Source organism: Nyctereutes procyonoides, unplaced genomic scaffold (assembly GCF_905146905.1).
Source record: "Nyctereutes procyonoides isolate TBG_1078 unplaced genomic scaffold, NYPRO_anot_genome, whole genome shotgun sequence".
Taxonomy (NCBI): domain Eukaryota; kingdom Metazoa; phylum Chordata; class Mammalia; order Carnivora; family Canidae; genus Nyctereutes; species Nyctereutes procyonoides.
Window position 1 is genome coordinate 8,834,137 of NW_026575020.1, and position 23,314 is coordinate 8,857,450.

At 39.3% G+C, this 23,314-nt stretch overlaps 1 protein-coding gene and 1 non-coding gene across 5 annotated transcripts in view; one reads left to right on the forward strand and one right to left on the reverse strand.

Moving 5' to 3' along the window:
• Nucleotides 1-23,314, reverse strand: part of SPAG9 (sperm associated antigen 9) — a 142,007-nt gene that overhangs the window by 114,735 nt on the left and 3,958 nt on the right. The window lies entirely within an intron of this gene.
• On the forward strand, nucleotides 5,832-5,935 carry LOC129518182 (U6 spliceosomal RNA). The gene has a single exon (XR_008666138.1). It is a non-coding gene; the product is annotated as a U6 spliceosomal RNA (small nuclear RNA).

Sequence of the window (23,314 nt, forward strand, 5' to 3'; positions counted from 1 at the left end):
TATTATTCCGCCAAATAAGCTAGTTTTAGGCCATTGTTTTGTGAAATACCCCTGATAATATAAATAACTCTGGCAATAGAAGTTGCTATACGGCAGAGTAACTCAGAAAACACAAGAGTGATAAATACCAAAAACTTCAGAAAATGGCCTAATTCTAAGGTGCCTAGGTGGCTCAGTCAGTTGTGTATCTGCCTTGGGCTTGGGTGGTGATCCCGGGGTCCTGCAGTCAAGCTCTGTGTAGGGCTCCCTGTTCAGTGGGGAGTCTGCTTCTTCTTCCGTCCCTCCCCCCTACTTGTGCTCTGTCTCATGCTCATACTCTCCCCCTCTCAAATAAATTAACTTAAAAAAGAAAAGAAAGTGGCCTAGCTCTTTATGGTACATAGCAATAACATAAACAGAGGAAACACTGATATAAGAATTTAAGAAAACTGGAATAGAAATAAAGAAGGTGGCATGAAATTCAATTAGATGCCAAACAAAAGAGAGCTCTTGGTAGAAAAGGTTTAGATTCCTGGCCCTAATAGAAAAGTTGATTTTTCTGGGTGAGGGTTGGGGACAGAGTATAAGGGATGTAATGAGAACTGTTTTCCTTTTTCTATTTCCAACCCTCTCACACTACAGAGAAAATAATTAGGGAATAGGTGGCATGGGTTATATTCTTCTTAAAGGCTTACCATTTCCCTTCCCTGCTCAGAGATCCTTGGTGAGTTAGTACCACATGTGAGTATTGCTGAACCTCATTACTAGTTTTGTATACTACAAACATCACTAACTCTTGTTTTATTTATTTTTATTTTTTTTTATTTTTATTTACTTAGGATAGTCACAGAGAGAGAGAGAGAGGCAGAGACACAGGCAGAGGGAGAAGCAGGCTCCATGCACCGGGAGCCCGATGTGGGATTCGATCCCGGGTCTCCAGGATCGCGCCCTGGGCCAAAGGCAGGCGCCAAACTGCTGCGCCACCCAGGGATCCCACTAACTCTTGTTTTAAAGACTTCTTGGGGCTCCTGGGTGGCTAATCAGTTAAGTGTCCAACTCTTGATCTATGAGTTCAGGGTCATGGGCTCCACACTCAGCAGGGAGTCTGCATTAGATTCTCTCCCACTCCTTCTCCCTGCCCCTCTCCCCACTTGCTCATGCATGCTCTCTTGCTCTCTGAAATAAATAAATCTTAAAAAAAAAAAAAAAAAAAGGAAAGAGGGATGCCTGGGTGGCTCAGTGGCTGAGCACCTGCCTTTGACCCAGGGCCTGATCCTGGAGTCCCAGGATCAAGTCCTGCATCAGGCTCCCCACAGGGAGCCTGCTTCTTCCTCTACCTGTGTCTCTGCCTCTCTCTGTGTGTGTGTCTCTCATGATTAAATAAAATATTTTTTAAAAAAAATTTTTAATAATAATAAAATAAATAATGGCTGTTTAGCAGAAGTGGGATTTAGGATGATTTTATCTTTCTAAAATCACCTTATCCTTAAATAGTCTAAAGTTGCTGTTGCTTTTTTAACAATATGGATTCATGTATTTTATTTTATTTATTTTTGATTCGTATATTTTAAAACAATAAAGGAAAGGAGGAAAATGGGATGCCTGAGTGGCTCAGGGGTTGAGCATCGACCTTCGGCTTAGGGCATGATCCCGGAGTTCTGGATCAAGTTACGCAATGGGCTCCTTGCATGGAGCCTACTTCTCCTCTGTCTGCCTATGTCTCAGCCTCTGTCTCTCATGAATAAATAAATAAAATTTAAAAAAAAAAAGAGGAAAATGCACCTTACAGGCCTATCTCTCTTCAATGGCAGTGAAGAACTAAACATGAATCATTTGCATTTCAGCTTAGAAAAGCTTGGCATATTAAACATTAATATCACCATTTATCTGACCAAAAATGATTATGGGTGTTTTTCTAAATGTAATTAATCAAAATCAAACTCTGAAATGGGATACTGAGAGAGAAAAATCAGTGTGAAGAGATAATTCTCCTTGAATTTATATACAATACATGCACTATGCCATGATATTACATTAGATCTATTGAAGTTAAAAGCTAAATTATAGGAGTGGTGTATTTCAGGACTAGGATATAGAAGTGTGGATCAATTCCAAAAAGGTTCTAGAAAGACTGCAGAAAATAGATTCATTTTATAGACTTCATTCTTTCCTGTATTTTAAAGATATTTCCAGGGTACCTGGGTGGCTTAGTCGGTTAAGCTTCCAACTCCTGATTTCTTGGCTCAGGTCATGATCTCAGGTCCTGAGATCAAGCTCTGAACCAGGCTCCTGGAGTCGGCTTAAGATTCTCTCTCTCTCCTCACCATCTTTCCCACTTTCCCCTGCCCACAGGCAGGAGGTGCTTGCTAGCTCTATATCTCAAAAAAAAAAAAAAAAAGAATTATAACAAGATGATCCCAATACAACTAAATTTCCTTTTATCACCAAATTTTACATATAATACAGTATTTTCATGCAAAGTAAATAAGGCTTGAGGCCTCACCTTAGCCAGAGACATTTGGGGGATGGGAGTAGTAAATGAAAGCTCATAAGAAGCCTATGGGTATTCATAACTTATTAAATGTGACTTAACTTCTTGCCAGTGGCATAACTTCATGAAGTTGGGTCACCTACCACTACATTTGGCAAATGATGGGGTTAGGACAGTACTCCTGAAACCAGTATTACACTATGTATTAACTAACTAGAATTTAAACAAAAACATGAAAAAACAACAAAGATCAAGGCAGGAGAGGCGCAGCTTTTCAAATTCCAAAAAAGCATCCAGCCCCAGGAAAATTCTGGTTACTCCACTCCAGTATAGCAATTTGTCAGATCTCTTAGGAATGTTGCTGTAGAGTACACATCTCCCCTCAACCCTCTGTGTCTTTGTCTTTATGTCTTCTCTCTTGCACATCTTTTTGTAAAAAGTGTTGAGTGGGGAGGGTAAGAACCCACGCATGGGCTTTTTTAGCATGTATGATAAAGATAAACCCTTCTTCACTAGAGTCTCTTTTCACCTCTCAATTACTAATCAGCCAACAACAACATTGACATAACTTCAGACAGAACTCTCCTGGGAGCAACCACACACTGTTTAAAAAAAAAGAAATCAGTAGACAATACAGACTTATGTCAGGATCTAAAAAGAATAAGCTTTGTGACAAAGCAAAATGGTTTCAAGTCCAGATGGCTTATAGGGGCTGTTTTGCCCCACTGTTCTGGAGAAAAACAAATGAATACTTTGAAAACGCAAGCTCCCGAAGTTTAAAAAAAAAAAAAAAAAATCCCTAGAGACTGTTCCTAATTGGGAGTAAAGATGCAAGAGCCAAAAAAAGAAAAGCCCTGTATTAGTAACTTTGACTACAGTAGTTGTCTACAAAATAATACCACCAAATAAAAGTATCAATGCTAGGTATCCCCACATTTACTCTACAGGGTGAGGGAAGGAAAATATTGCATTATATTAAGTAATTATTAGTAAATTCAATTAAGTTCTGCTAAATGTAATTGTTTTTCAATGTAGTATCTTTAAAAAATAAGAGGATGAGGATATATCATATTTTTTTCAAGATTTTAATTTATTCATTTAAGTAATCTCTACACCAACGGTGGGGCTCAAACTCATGACCCTATGATCAAAAGTCGCATGCTCAGGACGCCTGGGTGGCTCAGTGGTTGAGCGTTTGCCTTGGGCTCAGGGAGTGATCCTGGGGCCCTGGGATTGAGTACCACATGGGGCTCCCCAGAGGGAACCTACTTCTCCCTCTGCCTGTGTGTGTCTCTGCCTCTCTCTGTGTGTCTCCCATGAATAAATAAAATCTTAAAAAAAAAAAAAAGTCACATGCTCTTCTAACTGAGCCAGCCAGGTACCCCAAGAGGATAGACCATATAAAACAATGCCCAAAGGATAGGATTTCTCCCTCTAATCCAAAATGTGGAAATTTTTCATATACAAATGGTTCAATTTCTTCAAAACTCAATAGCAAGGAGAAAAAAATGGAGAACTCTTATAGATTAAGAGAAATTTATGAGACATTTACCAATATAAATATGCAAACCATATTATTTGATCCTGATGGAGACAATCAATTTAGGGGTGCATGGCTGGCTCAGTTGGTAGAGCACACAGCTCTTGATGGGGGTATGGACATGAGTTCAAGCCCCACACTGGGCATAGGCTTACTTTTAAAAGGGGGCGGGGAGGGCAGCCTGGGTGGTTCAGGGGTTTAGCGCCGCCTTCGGCCCAGGGCCTGATTCTGGAGACCCGGGATCAAATCCCACATCGGGCTTCCTGCATGGAGCCTGCTTCTCCCTCTGCCTGTGTCTCTGCCTCTCTCTCTCTCTCTCTCTCTCTCTCTCTCTGTGTCTCTCATGAATAACAAACAAATAAAATCTAAAAAATATATAAATAAATAAATAAATAAATAAATAAATAAATAAAAATAAAAGGGGGTGGGGAGGGATGCCTAGGTTGCTCAGTGGTTAAGTATATCTGCCTTTGGCTCAGGGCGTGATCTCCGACTTCTGAGATCGAGTCCCACATCGGGCTCCCTGCATGGAGCCTACTTCTCCCTCTGCCTGTGTCTCTGCCTCTCTCTGTGTGTGTGTCTCGTGAATAAATAAATAAAATCTTTAAAAATAATAATAAATAAATAAAATAATAAAAATAATAAAAGGGGCAGGGAGGCAAACAGGTGGCCCAGTCAGTTGCACTAGTAAAAGTTAGTAACATCCCTAATACATCCCCCAGTTCCATCACAGAGCAGTTAGGGGGCCCTCCTGCCTACCCACACAGAAGACAGGGAGTTTGTTTTCTGAATAAACTCAATAAGAGAGATTCTATTTTTTAAAAAAAGATTTTATTCATTTGAGAGACAACATGTGCACAAGCAGGAAGGGAGGGGCAGAGAGAGGCAGATTCCCTGCTTAATCCCAAAACCCTGAGATTAGGACCTGAGTCAAAGGCAGACACTTAACCGACTGGGCTACCCAGGCACCCCTCAATAAGAGAGATTCTAGATAAGGGAATACCACTAACAAATAGGTGACAAATGAAAAAAAAAATGAAGTGAAAATCTATATACCAAGCAGTAATACTGACAGCCCCTTTTCCTCACCCAGATTCTAATAACTAGGCTTATCTACCACTCCACTCCCCATGACATTATCTTTCCTTGGCAAAACTCAATGCCTGAGCAAAAAGACCATGATACTGAAATCTGGGTTCCCAATAGGCAATAAACTGCTTCCAGGCATACAAAGCTTCTGGCCCTCCTTTTTTTAGTGCCTCACACTTGAAACATGAAGAGATAATTAAGGGTTATCAGGCACTTGAAGCTCCAACATGAAAAAGAGAGACCAAAACTACCAGAAAAAAAATGGGACTCTGAGGAAACAGACAAAACAGGAACAAATGAAAACTGTAATTAATATACTCAGAGACCAAAGAAAAGTCATTGCATCCATGAAACCGGAACACTATGCTATTTTTAGAAAGAGGTAGGGGTGGGGAAGAGCAAGAAGAAGGAAGAGCTCTTGGAAATTATAAAAGTATGAACTGAAGAATATAACACTTATCCTATCTTTCTTGTACAAACTATACCTTAGGGTAATCAAACAGTTGATGAGGGAGAAGTTCTCTTCTATAAGAAAATTAGGTAAAAAATGAAGGAATAACTGAGTTAGAATAGCACCATTTCCCAATCCTTAATGAAATAATAGGGAATATCCAGTCACCGTTCAGATTTTCCTGGTTGTCTCATAAATGTTTATAGCTAGGATCCAAACAAAGTCCCTGTGTTACATTTGGATGATAGATCTCTTAGGTCTCATTTAAAATACAGATTCCCATGTTAGTTTCAACAGCACATATACTAAAATCAGAACATACAGAGAAGATTAGCATGGCCCCTGCACAAGAATGATACACAAATTTGTGAAATAACAGATTCACCCTTTGGCCCAGGGTGTGATCCCGGAGTCCCTGGATCGAGTTCCACATCAGGCTCCCTGCATGGGGCCTCCTTCTTCCTCTGCCTGTGTCTCTGCCTCTCTTTCTGTCTTTCATGAATAAATAAATTAAATCTTTAAAAAAATGAAATAAAATAAAAAATTAAAATAAAACATTAAGAATGATCTGTTACAACCACTGATGATCATAAGGGAATACTATAAACCATTGTAAAGCATAATTTAGATTTATCCAGACAGACCCAGTCTGTTGCCAGTTATGAGGACATAAAACTGAACTGAACAGGCAATTCACAGAAAAGGCAAATAGATCATCAAAATGTAAGAAAATGTGCTCAACCACACTAGTGATCTGAGAAAAGCAAATTAAAATAAAAGGTTGTTTTACAAATATCAGATTAAAAACTAAAGCCAAAAAAGTCTGAGTGTCAAGTGCTGGCAAACAAACATACAGGGAGGGGTGCCTGGGTGGCTCAGTTGGTTCAGTATCTGCCTTCCTCTCAGGTCATGATCTCAGGGTCCTGGCATCTAGACCTACGTTAGGGGGCGGGGGGGTTGTCCCTGCTCAGTAGGCAGTCTGCTTGTCCCTTTCCCTCTGCTCCTCTCCGCCAACCTAGCTTGTACTCGCTGTCTTTCTCTCTCTCAAAATAAATAATTTTTTTAAAAAATGAGGTTTCTCTAACAGGCAGGATTCTAGAAGTATTTCTATAATGCTTTGGTTCTGTTTTGTTTTTCACAAAGAGCATGTATTTTATCTATCAATAGGTAAAGTAAGTAAACATAAACAAATAAAACCTTTAGATAATAGCCAAAAAGTACTATACATATGAATTTTACTCACACACAAAGAATTTTACTTACTGCCCAAACTATCATCCATAATTGTATAAATGTAATAGAACATGATCATTTTAGGGGTGCCTGGGTGGCTCAGTGGTTAAGTGCATCTGCCCTCAGCCCAGGCCGTGATCTCAGAGTCCCGGGATCGAGTCCCATATCGGGCTCCTGCTTCTCCCTCTGCCTATGTCTCTGCCTCTCTCTGTGTGTGTCTCTCATGAATAAATAAAATTTAAAAAAAAATCAGTGAGGGGAACCCAAGTGGCTCAGTCAGTTAAGCATTTGACTTCAGCTGGTCATGATATCAGGGTCCTGGGATCAAGCCCCCTGTTGGGCTCCCAACTCAGTTGGGAGTCTGATTCTCCCTCTCCTTTTCCTCTCCTTCTCTCTCTGCCCCTCTCTCCAGTCATGCTCTCTCTCCCTCTTGTGCTCTCTTACATAAATAAATAAATAAAATCTTAAACCAAACAGTGGATCATCTTTTCTTTCCAGTTATTTTCTGTGGGTTTTTTTTTCCGTGTCTAATGGTAATTCGCAAACATGCATCAATGGTGGAGAGAGGGATCCCTGGGTGGCTCAGCGGTTTAGCGCCTGCCTTCAGCCAGGGCATGCCTAGAGTCCTGGGATGGAGTCCCACATTGGGCTCCCTGCATGGAACCTGCTTCTCCATCTGCCTATGTCTCTGCCTCTCTCTCTCTCTGTCTCTCATGAATAAATAAAATCTTAAAAAAAAAAATAGAACAGTAAAATAAACTGCTAAATACTATCACCTAATTTCAACAATTGTCAGCACATGGCACATACTGTTTTGTCTGTATTCTTCCTTTTTCCCCTCAACAAACCTCAGCATCATAGGATTTCACTACAAATACTTTAGTATGAATTAAAGATACATTTTATTGCTTTGATTGAAGATCACCAATGGCTACTTAAGTGTAGACTTCTAAACTCTACCTTGGCCTATAAAGCCCAGTGAGTGAGCAGCTCCTCCATGATTCTACTACTTCATTCCCTCTTTTTCCTCGACACTGGCTGACTCCTTAATTAAAACTTTTTCCTACCTTAAATTCTCATTTCCTTTACCTAGAACACTCTCCTTTGATGGTCTCCTCCTCATTCTTCATTTCATAACTGAAATGTTATGTCCCCCGTGACCTTCCCTGACCATCCTACCAAGGAGGGGATACAGTCATTATTTTAGCTTTTCACATGTAATTTTTAATTTTCAGGTACACACACACACCTTTTTAAAGAATTTTTACACTACCAAACTTGTTATAAAATTAGACTTCTGTCTGGTTATTTCCAAACATTAAAACAAACAAACAAAACCACACACTCCAACCTAAAAAGATATCTGAATAGCACTGACTTATCTAATTACAGGAAAAGCACTTAACAAAATTCAGCATCTCTTCGTAATGAAAACACTCTACAAACAACAGAAAGGAACTCCCTCAAATCCTCACAACTACATCATATTTAATAGGTAAAGACTGCATGCTTTCCTCATAAGATCAGAAACAAAACAAAAACTTTACTCTTGCCATTTCTATTCAATATTGTACCAGGAGGTTCTAGTTAGGGCAATTAGTCAAGAAAATTAAATAAAAGGCATGCAGGCAGTGGAGAAAGAAGTAAAACTGCCTCTATTTGCAGACAACACGATAATGTATATATAAAAAAGTCTTCAAGAATCCATACACAGGGACATCTGGGTGGCTCAGTGGTTGAGTGTCTGCCATCAGCTCAGGGCATGATCCTAGAGTCCTGGGATCGAGTCCCAAATTGAGCTCCCTGCATGGAGCGTGCTTCTCCTTCTGCCTGTCTCTGCCTCTCTCTCTGTGTGTGTCTCTCATGAATAAGTAAATAAAATCTTAAAAAGCAAACAAACAAACAAATAAAAAAGAATCCACAAACAGGGACACCTGGGTGCCTGCCTTTGGCTCAGGGCATGATCCTGGGATCTGTGATTGAGTCCTGCATCGGGCTCTCTGCAGGGAGCCTGCTTCTCCCTCTGCCTGAATCTCTGCCTCTCTCTCTCTCTCTGTCTGTCTCTCATGAATGAATGAATGAATGAATGAATGAATGAATGAATATTGTTTTGAAATCCACACACAAAAAATCTATTAGAATATGGGGTGCCTGGGTGGCTCAGGTGGTTAAGCATCTGCCTTCAGCTCAAGTCATGATCCCAGGGTCCTAGATCAAGCCCTGAATCAAGATCCTTGCTCAGCGAGGAACCTGCTTCTCCCTTTCCCTCTGCCTGCCACTCCTCCTGCTTGTGCTGTGTCAAATAAATAAATAAATAAATAATATATTTTTAAAATCTATTGGAATAAGTAAGTTCAGCAAGATACAAGATCAATATACAAAAATCAGTTGTATTTCTAAACACTTGCAATGATAAGAAAATGAAATTAAGGGGTGCCTGTCTGACTTAGTCCATAGAGCATACTATTCTTGATCTTGAGGTCATGACTTCAAGTCCCACATGGCGGGTAGAGTTTACTCCAAGAATAATTAATTAGGAACACCTCGGTGGTTCGGTGAATTGAGCATCCAACTCTTGATTTTGGCTCAGATCATCATCTTGGGGGCCCTGGGATTGAGCCCCATGTCAGGCTCTGCGCTTGGAGGGGAATCTACTTTTCCCCTTCTTCTTCTCTCTTTGCTCTCCTGTTCATACACTTGGGCATACACATACCCTCCCTCTCTCTCTCTCTCTAAAATAAATAAATAAATAAATAAATAAATAAATAAATAAATAAATAAATAAATAAATCTTTTTTAAAATAAAAAGATATATATATATATATTTTTTTATTTATTTATGGCACACACAGAGAGAGAAGGGGGGGGGGGCAGAGACACAGGCAGAGGGAGAAGCAGGCTCCATGCAGGGAGCCTGACATGGGACTCAATTCCGGGTCTCCAGGATCACACCCTGGGCTTAAGGCGGCCCTAAACCGCTGAGCCACCGAGGTTGCCCAAGAACTTATTTTTTAAATGAAATTAAGGAAACATCTCCATTTACAAAAGCATCAAAGAAGAACTAAATGCCTAGAAGTGAATTTAACAAAAGAAACGTAAAACTTTTACTCTGACAACAAAACACTGTTGAAAGAAACTAAAAATCCAAATAAATAGAAAGCATCATGTTCATGGATCAGGAGATCTAATATTGGTAAGATGGCAATACACCCCAAATTGATCTACAAGTTCAATAAAATCCCTATGAAAACCCAAGCTAGCTTCTTTGCAGAAATTGACAAAGTGATCCTAAAACTTTCATGGAAATTTGATGGGCCCAGATGACCAAAATAATCTTTAAAAAGAACAAAGTTGGAGGACATATTCCTCAATTTCAAAACTTATTACAAAAAGACAGTAGTCACAACAGGATAGTGCTAGCTTAAGGATAGATGTATAGATCAATGAAATAGAACTGAGAGTCCATGAACGCCTGGGTGGCTCAGCGGTTAAGCATAGGCTTCATCTCGGGGCGTGATCCTGGAGTCCCGGGATCAAGTCCCACACTGGGCTCCCCGCATGGAGCCTGCTTCTCCCTCTCTCTGTGTCCCTGCCTGTCTCTCTGTGTGTGTCTCTCATGAATAAATAAATAAAATCTTTAAAAAAAAAAAAGCCCTCAGATTTATAATCAATTATATTTCAACAAGGGTATCAAGATAATTCCTGAGAAAAGAATGGTCTCATCAACAAATGCTACTGGGACTGGATATCCACATGCAAAGGAATGGATTTGGACTCCATATAAAAAAATAACTCAAAATAGATGAAACACCTAAGCTTAAGAGTGTTAAAACTACAAAACTCTTAGAAGAAAACATAAGTAAAATTTTTGTAACATCTATCTAGACAATGGTTTCTTCTACATACACAAAGAGTACAGGCAATAAAAGAAACAGATAAAACTCCATTTCATCAAAAGTAAAAACTTTTATGTTTCAAAGGACATTATCAAGAAAGTAAAAAGAAGGGTGCCTGGTTGGTTCAGTCAGTAGTGCATGTGTGCGTGTGGCTCTTGATTCTGGGGTCGTGAGTTTGAATCTCACATCGGATGTGAAAACTACTTAAATAAATAAAATTAAAAAAAATTTTATAGTAAAAAGATAACACATAGAATGGGAGAAAATATTAGCAAGCCATTTATCTGATAAAAGGCTTATATATACACATAATGGAATACTATACAGCCTTAAAAAAGAGTGAAATTAGGATATATGTTACAAATGGATGAGCCCTAAAAACATGCTAAGTGAAACAAGTCAAACACAAGAGGGTAAATGTCATATGATTCCATTTATATGAGGTACCTAGAGTAGTCAAATTCATAAGGACAGGGGCACCTGGGTGACTCAGTCTGTTAAGCATCTGCGTTCAGCTCAGGTCATGATCCCAGGGTCCCCCATGTTAGGTTCCCTGCTCAGTGGGGAGTCTGCTTCTCCTTCTACCTCTGCCTACCACTCTGCCTACTTGTGTGCTCGCTCCCTCTGTCTGTCAAATAAGTAAAATCTTTAAATTCATAAGGACAGAAAATAGAATGATGGGTTTTCAGAGGATAGGAGAAGGGAGAAATGGGAATTACTGTTTCATGGGTATGGAGTTTCAATTTGAGATGGTGAAACAGTTCTGGAGATGAAAAGAGGTGGTGGTTGCATGACAAGGCAAATATACTTAACACCATTGAATTATGTGGTTAAAAATGGTTAAAATGATAAATTTTATGCTATGTATATATTTTTTGAAGATCGTATTTATTTGAGAGAGAAAGAGAGAGAAAAAAAAAGTGAAAGGGAGAGGGACAACGAGCAAGAAGAGGGGCAGGGGAAGAAGCAGACTTCCTGCTAAGCCGGGAGGCCGACTTCAGGGCTGGAGCCCAGGCCCCTGAGATCATGATATGAGTCAAAGGCAGATCAACCACCTGAGCCACCCAGGCACTCTAATGCTATGAATATATTACCACAACAAAAATTTTAAGGGAAAAAATATGTGTTGACAATTATATAAAGTGAAATTTTCACAGGGAGAAAAAAATCAACTCAATCTAATTAAATAAATGCAGTCTATTAGAGGAATGAAAATTTTCAAGGTCAATATTAATAGTATCAGTTGACTAGTATCACTAAGAAATGAAGTAGTCTTCATAACTATTTTTAAGAAAAACTGAAGCACCAAAATATTTATATAACATCGTTTAAATTAAAAGTATTTCTAGGGACGCCTGGGTGGCTCAGCAATTGAACATCTACCTTCAGCTCAGGGCATGATCCCAGGATCTGGGATCGAGTCCCACATCTCTGCGAGTACCACCATTCTCCCTCTACCTATGTCTCTGCCTCTCTCTCTGTCTCTCATGAATAAATATAAAATCTTAAAAAAAAAGAACACATGGAAAACTAAGTAATATTAAGTAATATTTATTACTTAAATATATTGGAAAAATAAATGTCATGTTTTTGTAGTTTGCTGAATATGTCACACACTTTCAACTCTTCATACTTTGGATTTGTGACACATAACCTAATTAAATGCCACCCTGTCTCTATGGAGTTATCCCTCTGGTTTTAGGTTTTAACCACCTTGAATATACAGTACTTGTCTAAAATGCTTATCTAAGGCTGCCCTAGTTATTTACATTAGCCTTCCCCACTAGACTATGATCTCCTCAATAGCAAGACCTTGGACTAATCCTTTTCATACTCCTGGTCCAGGCACAAAGTGTTAAACTAACATCTGTTTCATAAACAAATAAATGAGATGGATAGATAGGTGGATATAAGAAATATTAATAACATTTAGTACTGATTAACCAAATGCCTGAAGCTTTGAAAAGCTCATTCTTCTGGTATAATTCTCACAAGAATCCTATAAGGTTGTTACTATTATTATCCCTATTTACAACTAAGAAATTAAGGTTTGGCATTAAGAAACCCGTCCGTGGGACGCCTGGGTGGCTCAGCGGTTGAGCGTCTGCCTTTGGCCCGGGGCATGATCCATCGAGTCCCACGTCGGGTTCCCTGCATGGAGCCTGCTTCTCCTTCTGCCTGTGTCTCTGGCTCTCTCTCTATCTCTCATGAACAAATAAATAAAATCTTAAAAAAAGAAAAGAAACCTGTCCATGATTTCACAAGTAGGAAGTAATACAGCTAGGATGTGAACTAAGGCAATCTGATCCTTTGCCCTTGGCCACTACACTGTACTACTTTTTATAATTTTCAGTAGCCTACTTCAGAGACTCCTGCTATTTGTTATATATAAGAACATATCTCTAGTAGAAACTCTCTTAATCTTGCTGTTTATAACCTGTTGAGGGCTAAGAAACTATTTTATTCAAAATAAAGATATTAAACAGGTGCCTGGGTAGCTCAATCAGTTAAGCCCATGCATTCAGGTCATGATCTCAGGGTCCTGGGATCAAGCCCCTGGTCAGGTTCTGCACTTAGCAGAGAGTCTGCTTCTCTCTCTCCCTTTGTGATCTCTCTCACTCTTGCTCTCTCTAAAATAAATAAAACCTTAAAAAAAAAAAACCTGTTTCAATAAAATAAAATAATAAAATAAAATAAAATAAAATAAAATAAGGATACTATGAGGGCACCTGGGTAGTTCAGTTGGTCAGGCACCCAACTCTTGATTTTGGCTCAGGTCATGATCTCAGAGTCTAAAACTGAGCCCTGCATCAGGCTGCATGCTGGGTATGGAACCTGCTTAGGATTCTCTCTCTCACTCTCCATCTCCATCTCACCCAACTCCCACTTACATGTGTGCACTCTTTCTCTCATAAAATAAAGATACTATAAAAAATAAATTTTAAAAATAAAAAAAATTTAAAAGAATAAAATAAGGTTATTATGAATATACTTTGCCTTTAAATGTTTATTCAGCAGGCCAACATCATGAACTTTAGTACACAAACTTTGAGACATTCATCCTAGCTATTCAGAAATCTTTCCTCGCTTCCTGGCCTTCTGCAAGCTTAGAGCTGGTTAATACTGAGCAAATTACTGGATGAATTCCTAACCCAGCATAAAAGTTATTTTTTAAAGAGTTAAAACTGGGGCAGCCTGGGTTGCTCAGCGGTTGGGGCGCTTGTCTTCAGCCTAGGGCGTGATCCTGGGGACCTGGGATCAAGTTCCGTGTCGGGCTCCCTGCATGGAGCCTGCTTCTCCCTCTGCCTGTGTCTCTCTCTCTCTCTCTCTTTGTGTCTATCATGAATAAATAAAATCTTTAAAAAAATAAATAAAGAAAGAGTTAAAACTGAACAGAGACACAAATAAGTGGGTAATTTCTGTCAAATGTTTCCCAAATCACATTAAACAAGTTCAAGCAGACTATTTTCATAGTAGAACCATGGACAATAGCCTTTTTTTAAAAAAAGTTACCCTTCTGGTTTTACAAAAGCCTGTTGATTTGATTCCACACTTCTGTACAACCTGTTTAACTTTTTAAAAGATATTTGTTTTGGGGGCAACCCAGGTGGCTCAGCGATTTAGTGCTGCCTTCGGCCCAGGGTGTGATCCTGGAGACCCGGGATCGAGTCCTGCGTCAGACTCCCTGCATGGAGCCTGCTTCTCCCTCTGCCTATGTCTCTCTGTGTGTGTGTGTGTGTGTCTCTCATGAATAAATAAATAAATAAAACCTTTAAAAAATTAAAAAATAAAAGATATTTGTTTTTGAATAGGTAGCAGTAACAAAAAAGGGGGTAGGGCAACAAGTAACTTAAAAGAAAATTCAAATTAAGGATTTGATCATTGAAATTAGAAATTGTACTTATATCATAATAGGCTAGCAGAGGCTTTTAACCAATATATTTTCAATGCCCAAGAAATAAAATACTTTGTTCTTCAGAATGAACTTTTCTTCAAAAATAAATGTTGGGGCACCAGGGTAGCTCAGTCAGTTAAGTGACTGTCTTCGGCTTAGGTCATGATCCTGGGGTCCTGGGATCAAGCCCCATTTTGGGCTCCCCACTCAGCAGGAGTTAGCTTCTCCCTCTTCCCTCTGACCCTCCTCATGCTCATTTCTCTCTCACTCTCACATGCGCATGCCCTCTCTCTCTCAAATAATAAATAAATCTAAATAAACTCTGAATAAAATCTTAGGGAAAAAAACAAATGTCTATCAAAAGATCCTAAGCAAATTGATAAAATTAAGTTTGGGCACTTAACCTCATTTGTGTGGAAATTTTATTCAAACAAAATTATTTCTCAAGCAGCAACTCAAACAAATCTAAAATTAAAATACAAAAGAAAGGGATCCCTGGGTGGCGCAGCGGTTTAGCGCCTGCCTTTGGCCCGGGGCGCAATCCTGGAGACCTGGGATCGAATCCCACGTCAGGCTCCCGGTGCATGGAGCCTGCTTCTCCCTCTGCCTGAGTCTCTGCCTCTCTCTCTCTCACTGTGTGCCTATCATAAATAAATAAAAATTAAAAAAAAAATTTTAAAATACAAAAGAAAGCCACATTAAGTTTAAAATAATCAGGGGTGCCTGGGTGGCTCAGCGGTTGAGCATCTCTGCCTTTGGCTCAGGGCATGATCCCGCAGTCCTGGGATAGGGTCCCACATCAGGCTCCCTGCATGGAGCCTGCTTCTCCCTCTGCCTATGTCTCTGCCTCTCTCTCTCTCTCTCTCTCTCTCTCTCTCTCTGTCTTTCATGAATAAATAAAAATCTTTTACAAAATAAAAATAAAATTTTTTTAAAGTTTAAAATAATCAGAGAATCGTGGTACTAACATGACTTTTAAAATCACCTAGGTACCTTCCAAAACCAAACCAAACCAAAGAAAAAAGATAAAAACAGGGATCCCTGGATTGCTTAGTGGTTAAGCGTCTGCCTTTGGCCCAGGGTGTGATCCTGGAGTCCCGGGTTCAAGTCCCATGTCGGGCTCCCTGCATGGAGCCTGCTTCTCTCTCTGCCTATGTCTCTGCCTCTGTGTCTCTCATGAATAAATAAATTAAATCTTTTAAAAAATATATAAAAACAAAATAAAAAATAATAATACATTTTTAAAAATAAAAAAATAAAAAAAGGGACGCCTGGGTTGCTCAGCAGTTGGGTGTCTGCCTTCTGGCTCAGGGCATGATCCTGGAGTCTGGGGATCGGGTCCCGCATGGGGCTCCCTGCACAGAGCCTGCTGCTCCCTCTGCCTGTGTCTCTGCCTCTCTCTGTGTGTCTCTCATGAATAAATAAATAAAATCTTTAAAAAAAAAAAAAAGCAAGTAAAAAAAGATCACCTAGCCCAACCTTTGCAAATGCAGAAATAATGCCTATGATATTTCAATTTAAACATGTAAGTAGTTCTAGAATATCTACCATGTAGAAGACAGTGTAGGTAAATCATTTGCAATAACTACCCTCAGAAGTGGTTTTGTCTTGTTTTTTATGTACAAAAGTCAAAAGACTTATTGAAGAATTTTTTGGAAGTCTTAGCATAACTTGGCACCATTGGTAAGGACAAATAACTTGAATGCACAAAAGAGAACTTTAAATACTTAGGCTTAGCAATTTGACCTTTAGCATATTCATCCATCCCTCCAACTAAATAACAAATATCTATTAAATAGCTACTGCATCCTAGTAGTTTAGTAGGGGAATTAAAGCCATGGATCAGTTTGCTAAAACATTGGAAGTGTTACGTGAGGGGGAGGGAGAGTATGCTGTGGGACAATATAAGATGGGCATAATCCATCCTTGGGTGTTCATAAAAGGCATTCCAGAATTGAAACCCAAAAGATGCATGTTAGCCAGGCAACAGAAGAGAAACAGTACCAAGCAAAGAGGCAGTTTTTAAGAAGGCCTGGAGAGAAAATACTTTGTGCAAAACAAACTCCAAGTCTCCAAGGGTTCAGTATGATGGCTCAAAAAGGAAAGGATGGGTGGTAAGGTAAGGAGCAGCCAGATCACAACACTTTGTATCTTAGGAACTTTAGACAGAGCCACTAAGGGCTTTTAAGTATGGAAAGATTGGATCACATTTCCATTTTGGAGAAATCTAGGTACAGTGTGATGGACAGTTTATAGGTTGGCAATACTGGAAGCAGACAGATCAGTCATGGGACAGTTTCAGTTGTCCATTCATTTATTCAGAAATATTCATTGGATACTTCCTTTGTGCCAGATACCAGAAAACAGTGTGAATGACACAAAATCCCACCTCTATGGAGTTTGGATTTGGCCCAAGAGATGCTGGCAGTCTGTACTGTGCAGTGGAAATGGTTTTGGAAGAAGTAGAGATTCCAAAAATATTTAAAAGTTGGAAAAAAAACAAATAAAATACGAAGAAGAAATATTTAAAAGTTGGAAACAAAAGAAGGTAGCAATGAGAATGAAGAGAGAAGAGCTGGGGTGCCTGGATGGCTCAGTGGGTTAAGTGTCTGCCTTTGGCTCAGGTCATGAATCCAGAATCCTCCGAGTCCTTGACAGAGCCCTGAGTTCGGATCCCTGCTCAGCAGGGATTCTGCTTCTTTCTCTACCCCTTACCCTGCTCATGCTCAATCTCTCTCACACACAAATAAATAAAATCTTTTTTAAAAAAAGAAAAGAAAGAAGAGAGAAGAGTTAAGGTGATGAGCTATCTGGCCAGGCAGACAGCAGTAACCCTTACACAGGGAACAGAGGAGCAACAAGCTTGGGAGAGAAGTTCAGGTTTGGACGTGTCAGAAGACATTCATGTCCGAGAAACAACAGTAATGTGGATCTGAAACTCCAGAGAGAGATCGGACTTTAAAGTTCTTAACAGCTATCAGCTTCAAGAGAAGAAACTTCGGTGTTTTGCTCACCACTGTGTCCTCAATGGGACACAGTGTCCCTGAACGGACACAGTACCAGGCACACAGTCAAGGCTCTATAAGTATCTATGAAATGAATGAGACACATTTTGGAATGGTCAACAAATTATAACTGAAGCCATGGGAATGAATAATACCAGTTAGGCAGTGTGCAAATGAGAGCTAGAGGGGAACCCCAGAAAGAACTCCAAGGAACACTGAAGCTAACAACATTAAGGAGAATCCACAGTGGTCAAAAAAGGGGAAAACTGGGATGCCTGGCTGGCTCAGTCAGTGGAGCATACAGCTCTTATTCTTGGGTTCATGAATTCAAGACCCAAGCCCAGCATAGATTCTACTAAAAAAAAAGGTGGGGGGGAGAAGGGCACCTGTGTGGCTCAGTTTTAAGCAGCCAACTCTTGGTTTTGGCTCAGGTTGTGATCTCAAGGTCCTGGGATTGAGCCTGGAGTGGGGCTCCACGCTCAGCAGGGAATCTGCTTGAGATTCTCTCTCTCCCTCTGTCCCTCCCTACTTGTGCACACATGCACTAGCTCTTTCTCTCAAATAAATTCATTAGTTAAAAAAAGAAAAGAAAAGGGGAAAAAAATCAAGAGAGTTCAAAGTCACAGAACCAAAATACGTTTCCTTCAGACTCTTAACTCTAGAAAACAAACTGACAGTTACCAGAATGAAGTGGGTGGGGGGACAGGTGAAATAGGTGAGGGCGATTAAGGAGTACACTTGTTATGATGAGCACTGAGTGTTGTATGAATGTTGAATCACTATGCTGTACACCTGAACCGAATATAACACTATATGTTAACTGGAATTTAAATAAAAACTTAAAATATATATTTTATATATATGTAAATATATTTTTCCTAAAGAAAGAGTAACCAAAAGAGTCAAATATTGCTGAGAAGTATGAGAAGGAATAGGAAAAAAAAAAAAAAACAGAAGAAATGCACTTATGAGAGCTGCTCACTTGTATGAATTTTCAAGGATAACAATTAGGAGAAACTCTGACTATACGTGTTTAAAGTTTCAGATCTAAAAAAGTACTTTTATGAGATGAATTATTTCCTGCATGGGCAGCTTACCCTTTTATATACTTCTTTGTTCATCTACCTGCCTCTTTACTCTTTATCACATCACCTCTTTTAATTTCCTGCATGGTGGGGCACCTGAGTGGCTCAGTTGGTTAAGCAACTGACTCTCGACTTCTGCTCAAGTCATGATCTCAGAGTCATGGTATCAAGCACATGATATCAACACAGAGTTGGCTTGGGATTCTTTCACTCTTCCTCTCCCTCCCACTTTGCCCCACTGCCCGCCCCCACGTGCTTGTGTGCACGTGTGTGTGCACACTCTTGCTGGCACGCAGGCACTCTCTCTCAAATAAATAAATAAATCCCTGAATGGCATCTGTCACAATCTATAATTACAATAACTGGCTTGTTTATTCTTTATTACAGTATAAGCTGAAAAAAGTACAGGCTACCTTTTTTTGTCATTTTTGTTTGCAATTATATTCCCAGAGCCTACAACAGTGCCTGACTCAATAAATAGTTGTTTTCTGATCACCTATGTGTCTATCTTTCTACCAACCTATGGAAATGGGATACAGAACCAGAAGATCATAGGAGTTTCCTCTCAGCTGTTAAAAAGGATCAGTTTCAAAAAAAAAAAAAAAAAAAAAAAGGATGTTTCTCAATTTCTGTATCTTAGCTTCAAACAAGAAAGACAATCCATCATATTTTATACTGTAATTTTAAATTTAAAAAAATTAACCATTTTCATTATTGTCTTATAATCTCAGATCTAAATTCCTTATAGAAAAGTACCTAGAAAAAAAAAAAAGAAAGAAAAGAAAAGTATCTAGGGATGCCTGGGTGGCTCAGGGGTTGAGCATCTGCCTTTGGCTCAGGGCGTGATCCTAGAGTCCTGGGATCGAGTCCCATATTGAGCTCCCTGCATGAAGCCTGCTTCTCCTACCGCCTATGTCTCTGCCTCTCTCTCTCTCTGTCTCTTATGAATAAATAAATAAAATCTTTAAAAAGAAAAAAAAAGTATCTAAACTACAATTATTTTAGGGCACCTGCCTTTGGCTCAGGTCATGATCCCAGGGTCCTGGGATGGAGCCCTGTGAGCAGGGAGCCTGCTTCTCCCTCTCCTCTCTGCTGGTAGTCTCTCTCTCATATAAATAAAATCTTTAAAAAAATTTTTTTTAAAGATATCAATGCATTTTTAGTTTTTCTGTATGTTTGAACATTTGCCTAATAAAAAGCTAGGTAGGGGGAGGCTGACTGAAAAAGTCTAATTTTTTTTTTAAAAAAGGGCACCTGAGTGGCTCAGTTAAGCATCCAACTCTTGGTTTGGACTCAGGTCATGATCTTAAGGTCATGAGATCAAGCCCCTTATCAGTTCCACACTCAGTGGGCAGTAAGCTTGAGATTTTCTCCCCCTCTCCCACACCTCTGACCCTCCCCCCAACTACACTCGTGGGCACTCATTCACTCTCAATGAATGTATGAATGAATGAATGAATGAATGAATGAATAAATAAATAAATAAATAAATAAATAAATAAATAAATAAATAAATAAAAAAAATCTTAGGGGGAAAAAACAACTTTTGAAAGTTCTAATAACTCTATATCCTCACCTTGGAAACTTCTTTATTGTATTAATATGTAAATTTCCAAGGTGCAGTTCAAAAATTTTTGGAGGCACCTAACTACTGGACACTCTAATTCCTAAGTGAATAAAACAGTCTTGCTTCAAACTACCAACTAAATATTGCTGGCTAAAAGCACCTGGCTGGCTCAGTGGGAAGAGCATGTGATTCTTGATCTTGGGTTCCCAAGTTCCAGCCTCACACCGGGCATAGAGATCACTAAAAAATAAATAAAATAAAATATCGCTGGCTAAGATTTCAAAATGCACAGAATCACACACATATTTTTTTAAGATTTTTTATTTATTTATTTTAGAGGGGAGGCAGGGAGACAAAGAGGGAGAGAATCTCAAGCAGATTCTATAATGAGCACATGGCACTCGATCTCACAACCCTGAGGTCATTTCAACCTGAGCTGAAATCAAGAGTCACTGCTTCATCAACTGAGCCACCCAGGCGCCCAACACACACATATATTTAAATAGCAGTTTTTTGAATACATGTTACATATATTATTAAACTGGATCTATGTTGATATATTTTATCTCTAATAGTAATTTATTTACGTAAGAGTTATATTCATTATGAGTGCTGAGCATAGCAAAATATTTTTAATATAACTCAGCCATTAACTCAGTCAACAGAATAAAACACATATTTGGCTATATTCTAACACTAGCTCTCCTGGGAACCAAAGGTTCCATATGATTTAAGAATGTAGTGTGTAGTGTAGTAAAAGGTAAGCTAAGGAGTCCAAGAAACAGGAATCAGACTCAAGCACTGAATTCTTGGATTAATGAGCTATGGCACAAACTACAGTAATCTAGTGAGTAGTTCTTACTTTACTAATCCATCTTCTGATTAGAGGTACCTACCTGGATGCAACTAGGCACCTTACCATTTTTATATTCTCTTTTGTGTTTTTAAAGTTTTGTTTGTTTCTTTTTTTGTAAGCCCCACACCCAATGTGAGGCTCAAACTCACAACCCCCAGATACAGTCATAAACTCTTCTGACCAAGCCAGCCAGGCACTCCCTCTTTTGTGATCTTAACCAAGTAAAAATGTGAATGTCACAGTAGCAAGGACACATAATGGTATCTCACATATTTACATTCAGAAATCTCTGAAGGTAAAGGGTAAGATCTTGTCTTAAGAGCTAATCAATGGTTAATAGACTGCCATCTCAAAAGGCAACAACCCCATCACTACTACCACCACCACATACACATACTTCCCCAGGGAACAAATAGACTGTCCATTTCAGAAAGGGTCTTGAGGAGCACCTGGGTGGCTCAGTCAGTTAAGTGTCTATCTTCAGCTCAGGTCGTGATCCCAAGGTCCTGGACCCAGCCCCACATTGGCTTCCTGCTCAGAAGTCTGCTTCTCCCTTTCCCTCTGCCCCTCCTCTTGCTCCTTCTCTCTCACGTGCACAAGCATTGTCTCTCTCTCTCTCTAATACATAAATAAAATCTTTAAAAAAAAAGTCTCAAAGTAGGGACTGACTAGGGGCAATATGAAGCTTATTCAAAATGGCTCAGCAAGAAAAAAACTTATTTTAAGTAAACTCAACGCCAAATGTGGGGCTTGAACTCTGAGATCAAGAGTCACATGCTCTACCAACTGAGCCAGTCATGTGCCCCAACAATGGTATTTTTTTTGTATATGAAAATATATACTTTTATGTGTATAAAAGTGTGATTTTAAATGAATTGGTTTTATGTACAAAATAATTTAGGTAATACTGAAATTAATGAAACATGAAATGTTTTTTGAGCAATCTAAAACAAGTTTCAGGGATGCCAGGCTGACTCAGTCACAAGAGCATGTGACTCTTGATCTCGGGGTCATGAGTTCAAGCCCTATGCTGGGTATAGAGATTACTTAAATATTGAAAAAATATAAATAAAACAGGTTTGGATTATGTAACGTGACATTCCAAAAAACTGTTCTTACTCTAACTGAACAGAGAAATTTTTTTTTAATTTATTTATGATAGTCATACAGAGAGAGAGAGAGAGAGAGGCAGAGACATAGGCAGAGGGAGAAGCAGGCTCCATGCACCGGGAGCCCGATGTGGGATTCGATCCCGGGTCTCCAGGATCGCGCCCTGGGCCAAAGGCAGGCGCCAAACCGCTGTGCCACCCAGGGATCCCGCAACAGAGAAATTAAGTCAGCACCTGATTCAATTCTTGAACCCAAATCTTTAGCTCACTGAAGATACCACAAAATACTGGTTTCAAAACCACCGATCAGGTACTACAGAGGAACTTCACTTTTAAGAGGAGTTTGAAAACGGACAGATAATATGTATATTCAAACATGTAAGATGTCAAATGTTAACACCTCACAGACAACAACCTGTTTTCCTGTATTGACATGTTACCACCCTCTCCTGCTGCTCTACTTGAAATAAAACAGCAAAGTTAAACTCCTAAAGACACCAGAGTTGACAGAATTAAGGCTAGAAACCTAAAGAATCATCATAATACTAATGTAAATAACAACTGTGCTAGGAACGCCTGGGTGGCTCAGCGGTTGAGCATCTGCCTTTGGCTCAGGGCGTGATCCCAGGTCCTGGGATTGAGTCCCACATTGGGCTCCTTCTGGGGAGCCTGCTTCTCCCTCTGCCTGTGTGTCTCTATCTCTCTCTCTTTCTCTGTGTCACTCATGAATAAATAAATAAAATCTTAAAAAAAAAAAACCAACCCTGCTAAAGGCACAGAATAAATTTAATGTTGAGGCAGACAGAATTTCTGCTTTCCAATTCCCTAAGTCCTCAAGAGCCACCATCAACAAATTTAAGTTTTAAGTATGCAAAATTCCTCTTCACTCCTCTTACTTGATAAAGTCATAAGACTCAGTGAAAAGACATCAAATTTCCCTTTTAAAGTGTTTATTAAAGAGATGAATTCAATGGCCATTGTAAATTACCTTACAAACAAATCAAAATTAACTTCCTCAACAGTTTTGATTAAAATATTTTTATGAATGAGAACATCAATAAAAATAACACTATCAAAAGCCTGCTTTCCTGCCCAGAAAGCATACCCTTCCAAAGTAA